General features: G+C 34.9%; 1 protein-coding gene across 2 annotated transcripts in view; it reads left to right on the top strand.

Moving 5' to 3' along the window:
- The window catches only part of LOC106090293 (uncharacterized), a 139,328-nt gene that overhangs the window by 109,850 nt on the left and 23,234 nt on the right, over window positions 1–6,244 (top strand). The gene's annotated exons all lie outside the window — the stretch shown is intronic.

Raw genomic sequence — 6,244 nt, 5'->3', positions numbered from 1 at the left:
GTCGGCGTTGACAAGTTTTTTCAACGGCTTGTGACACTGTAATTGCATTCTTTCTTCTGTCAGTTATCAGCTGTTACCTTTAGCCTGCTTTAGAAAAAAGTGTAAAAAAAGTATATTTGATTAAAGTTCATTCTAAGTTTTATTAAAAATGCATTTACTTTCTTTTAAAAAATCCGCAATTACTTTTTGGGCAACCCAATATATATTAAAAATGTTTCTAGTCCCAGAGTACTAACAACCAAGTAAAAAGGCGTTATGTTCGGCCGGGCCGAACTTTGGATACCCACCACCTCGGGTATATATGTAAACCACCATTCATCAAAATCCGCTGAAAATTGCATACCTTATGTCCCATAGCAGTTATATCGAAATATGTTTCGATTTGGACCAAATATTAATAAGTATTGGGTTGCCCAAAAAGTAATTGCGGATTTTTCATATAGTCGGGGTTGACAAATTTTTTCACAGCTTGTGACTCTGTAATTGCATTCTTTCTTCTGTCAGTTATCAGCTGTTACTTTTAGCTTGCTTTAGAAAAAAAGTGTAAAAAAATAATATTTACTTTCTTTTAAAAAATCCGCAATTACTTTTTGGGCAACCTAATACATTAGCTACATCTTAAAATAAACCTATCTGAACCATAAACGACATGTCGAAAAATCTTATCTAAGTCAATGTGTCAAATTTGAGTGAAATCGGATTAAAAATGAGCCTTTTATGGGGCCAAGATTTTAAATCGAGAAATCGGTCTACATGGCAGCTATATCCAGATCTGGACCGATTTGGACCAAATTGAAGAAGGGCGTCGAAGAGCCTAACTAAACTCACTGTCTCAAATTTCAGCGACATCGGACAATAAATGCGCCTTTTATGGCCCCAAAACCCAAAAATCGAGAGATCGGTCTATATGACAGCTATATCCAAATCAGGACCGATCTCAGCCATATTTCAGAAGTATGTCAAGGGGCTTAACTTAACTCACTGCCCCAAATTTCGGCGACATCGGACAATAAATGTGCCTTTTATGGGCCCAAACCTTAAATCGAGAAATCGGTTCCGAATCTGAACCGATCAGGGACAAATTGAAGAGTCGAAGGGTCTAAGACAACTCACTGTCCTAAATTTCAGCAAAATCTGATAATAAATGTGACTTTTATGGGCCTAAAACTCTAAATCGGAGGATCGGTCTATATGGCAGCTATAACCAAATCTGAACCGATCTGGGCCAAAGTAACAAAGGATGTCTAAGGGCCCAACAAAACTCACTATCTCAAATTTCAGCAAGTTTCGAAGTAGTCAAGCTAGCCGCTTGAAATTTTGCACAAATACTTTTCATTAGTGTGGGTCGGTTGGGATTGTTAATGGGCCACATCGGTCCATGTTTAGTTATAGCTACCTTATAAACCGATCTTGGGTCTTGACTTCTTGAGCCAATAGAGGGCGCAATTCTCATCCGATTTGGCTGAAATTTTGCACGTGGTGTTTTGGTATCACTTTCAACAACTGCGGTGTGTTTGTGGTTTAAATCGGTCCACGTTTTGATAAAGCTGCCATATATCGCCGATCTTGGGTCTTGAATTCTTGAGCCTCTAGAGTGCGCAATTCTTATCCGATTGGAATGAATTTTGGCACGACGTGTTTTGTTATGATATCCAACATCTGTGCCAAGTATGGTTCAAATCGATTCATAACCTGATATAGCTGCCATATAAACCGATTTGGGGTCTTGACTTCTTGAGCCTCTAGAGTGCGCAATTCTTATCCGATGGGAATGAAATTTTGCATGAGGTGTTTTGTTATGACTTTCAAGAACTGTGCTAAATATGGTTGAAATCGGTCCATATCCTGGCATAGCTGCCATATAAACCGATCGGGGGTCTTGACTTCTTGAGCCTCTAATGGGAGCAATTCATATCCGATTGGAATAAAATTTTGGACGACGTGTTTTGTTATGATATCCAACAACTGTACCAAGTGTGGTTCAAATCGGTTAATAACCTGATATAGCTGCCATATAAACCGATCTTGAATCTTGACTTCTTGAGCCACTAGAGGGCGTAATTCTTATCTTGAATGAAATTTTACACAAAGTATTTTGTTATGATATCTAACAACTGTACCAAGTATGGTTCAAATCGGTCTATAACCTGTTATAGCTGTCATATAAACCGTCGCAATTATTATACGATTTGCCTGAAATTTTATACGACGGATCGATCGACTCAGAATCACTTTCTGATTCGATTTAGCCATGTCCGATATGGCTTTTTTATGGTTGTGGAAGCCACAATTTTCGTCCGATCTACACAAAATTTGGCATTAGGTATTTTATTTGACGTCTACATATGTGTGCAAAATTTCATAAAAATCGGTTCAGATTTAGATATAGCTCCCATATATATCCTTCATCCGACATGGATGTAGAAGCCACAGTTTTAGTCCGATCTTTACATTAATTTGGGTTGCCCAAAAAGTAATTGCGGATTTTTTAAAAGAAAGTAAATGCATTTTTAATAAAACTTAGAATGAACTTTAATCAAATATACTTTTTTACACTTTTTTTCTAAAGCAAGCTAAAAGTCGCAGCTGATAACTGACAGAAGAAAGAATGCAATTACAGAGTCACAAGCTGTGAAAAAATTTGTCAACGCCGACTATATAAAAAATCCGCAATTACTTTTTGGGCAACCCAATACATGCACTAGGTGGTGTAGGGTATTATATAGTCGCCACCGCCCGACTTTTGCCTTTCCTTACTGGTTTTTATTTTATTTTTTTTTCTATTTGAAAACATTAATTGCTTATGTCCACCCTTTTTTTATATACATATAAATAAAAATACTCTTCCCAATCTTTCCGAAATCCAAAACAATAATGGACAAAAAACCTAAACCAACAATATTATAACAAATTACCTGCATACAAAACAGAAATAATAGAAAAGTATTTTTGTGAAAAATATTAGTGAAAAATTTAATAAAGCCAAAAGCAAAATGGAAATCAAGGTAAATAAAAAAGCAAACAAAAGAATATTTAAAAAACCAAACAAATCTACAATATTCATATATGAATACTTAAATAAAAAGTTAAATGAATTTAGTTAATTTAATTAAATAAAAAAAAAAACGAAAAAAACAAAAGCCAACACAACCCCCAAAAATTAAATTGTTAATTATTGCTGACACAGAGTTTTATCCATAATGAAAAAAATAGCTGAAAACCCCTTAAACCATATATAAAACAAAAAAAGTATACAAAAATAAAACACACTAAATAGATATTGATTAATATTTACATATACATATTTACTAGCAACAAAAAAAAAGTGAATAAATACATTTTATATGTAAAGTAAAATTTACTGCATTTTTATTAAATTTAAATAAAAAAAACTTGTTAATAATAATAATTTAGTAAACATCCAAAATAAATTTAATGTAATTTTTTTGTAATATTTCTAGTAATTAAAATAAAACCAACACATTGCTTTTTTAACAATTCTGTAAAACTGTTTAAAAAAAAATATTAGTAAAAACAAAAATTAAATGCTCCTTATATGAGTACAACCTACCCTTTGCCTTTCCGCGGTCTCCCTATGTGTTGTGTTTCTTATAATCAAAAGAATAGATGTAATGTTTAGTTTCTTCTTTGCTTTTCGAAATTTTATTATTTTCCTTCACAAATTATAAAAAAATCTAATAAAATACGTACCAAGAAATGTAGATAATCCCATGTTTTTATACCCTCCACCATAGGATGGGGGTATACTAATTTCGTCATTCTGTTTGTAACAACTCGAAATATGCGTCTAAGACCCCATAAAGTATTTATATTCTTGATTGATATGACATTTTAAGTCGATCTAGCCATGTCCGTCCGTCCGTCCGACTGTTTTGATATAGCTGCCATATAAACCGATCTTGGGTCTTGACTTCTTGAGCCTCTAAAAGGCGCAATTCTTATCCAATTTTATTGAAATTTTGCATGTAGTGTTTTGGTAGCACTTCCAACAACTACGCTAAGTATGGTTTAAATCGGCTCATGTTTTGATATAACTGCCATATAAACCGATCTTGGGTCTTGACTTCTTGAGCCTCTAGAGGGCGCAATTCTTATCCGATTGGAATAAAATTTTGCCCGACGTGTTTTGTTATGATATCCAAAAACTGTGCTAAGTGCGGTTAAAATCGGTTTATTTTTGGATATAGCTGCCATATAAACCGATCTTGGGTCTTGACTTCTTGAGCCTATAGAGGGCGCAATTCTCTTCCGATTTAACTGAAATTTTGCACGTAGTGTTTTGGTATCACTTCCAATAACTTCGCTTAGTATGGTTAACATCGGTCCATGTTTTGATATAACTGCCATATAAACCGATTTTGGGTCTTGACTTCTTGAACCTATAGAGGGCGCAATTCTCGTCCGATCTAACTGAAATTTTGTGCGTAGTGTTTTGGTAGCCCTTCCAACAACTACGCTAAGTATGGTTTAAATCGGTCCATATTTTGATATGGCTGCCATATAAACCCATCGTGGGTCTTGACTTCTTGAACCTCTAGAGGGCGCAATTCTCATCCGATTTAACTGAAATTTTGCACGAAGTGTTTTGGTAGCCCTTCCAACAACTACGCTAAGTATGATTTAAATCGGTTCATAATCTGGTATAGCTGTCATATAAACCGATCTTGGATCTTAATTTCTTCAGGCAATAGAGCGCGCAATTCTCATCCGATTTGACTGAAATTTTGCATGAGGTGTTTTGTTATGACTTCCAATAACTATGCAAAGTATAACGTAAATCGGTATAGAACCTGATATAGCTGCCATATAAACTGATCTGGGATCTTGACTTCTTGAACCTCTAGAGGGCGTAATTCTCATCCGATTTGGCTGAAATTTTGTACAACTGTTGCTCTCATGACCCTCAATATGCGTGTCTAATATAGTCTGAATCGATCAATAGCTTGATACAGCTCCCATATAAACCTATCTCTCGATTTTGCTTCTTGAGCCCCTACAAGGCGCAATTCTTATCCGAATGAACTGAAATATTACACAATGACTTCTACAATGTTCAGCATTCATTTATGGTCCGAATCGGACTATAACTTGATATAGCTCCAATAGCATAATAGTTCTTATTCAATATTCTATGTTTGTCTAAAAAGAGATACCGCGCATAGAACTCGACAAATGCGATCAATGGTGGAGGGTATATAAGATTCGGACCGGCCGAACTTAGCACGCTCTTACTTGTTTTTTTTTTGTTTTTTTTTTTATTTTATCTTCATATGGATATCAAATCTGAGTATTAGCCATTGAGTAATTTAAAACGAAACCCGGAAACTAATTTCAAACTTCCTATTTTGTTTGTTAAGTTTTTCTTTTGTTTTTGAATAATATGATCGTATTTGAAATATCTACATATACATATAATATTTGACAAGAAAAATTCAATATAGCATATACAAATATTTAATGATTATAATTATTATAATGAAATGTAATAAAAAGCATTGTATTATATTTAAAATAAATACAGAAAATCATTTTAAACTGAATTTATATTGAAATCTTTTTTTATTTGGGACTAGCCGAACCGTGCCCGCTCCGCTGCGCCTTCCTTAACTCTCTTAGATCCTTTTAGGGTTGGGGCACTACGCCCTGAATATGTATATCGAATTCGCAGCCTATGTCCGCCTATTTCGCTGAACGTCTGGGTTCAAATCCTGCCGATAACATCCGACAAAATTTACAGCGATGGTGATCCCTCTTAATGCTGGCGACATTTGCTATGCATGGTCATGTAAAAAAATCTCCCCAAAGAGATGTCGCACTGCGGCACGCCATTCGATCTCGTCAATAAAAATAGTCCCTTATCATTGAATATAAACTTGAATTGGAAAGCTTTCATTGATGTGTGAGAAGTGTGCCCCTTCTCGGTTCCTGGGTAAATTTGTACTCCACTCCCAAATACCTTTCTTTTGAGTCATATATTATCGTATTGGTAAATATTTCCGGTTTAGAGGAGACACTTGGCACTTAATGTAAATATACGCTTCGTGCTCTACTTTCAAATATATTTTATATGAGCCCCATAATGGCATGATCGGAAAATATATTCTGTTTTAAGGTGGGATAGACCCCAAGGACAATTTCCCGAAAATCAATCAATTTAAACTTCAAAAAGCTTTTATATAGTAGGGAGGTGTTTTCTGGTGGGGCAGTTCCCCAAACATACGGC

The sequence above is a fragment of the Stomoxys calcitrans genome, chromosome 4 (assembly GCF_963082655.1).
Source record: "Stomoxys calcitrans chromosome 4, idStoCalc2.1, whole genome shotgun sequence".
NCBI classification, from domain to species: Eukaryota; Metazoa; Arthropoda; class Insecta; order Diptera; family Muscidae; genus Stomoxys; species Stomoxys calcitrans.
This window is presented reverse-complemented; position numbering and strand designations above follow the sequence as displayed.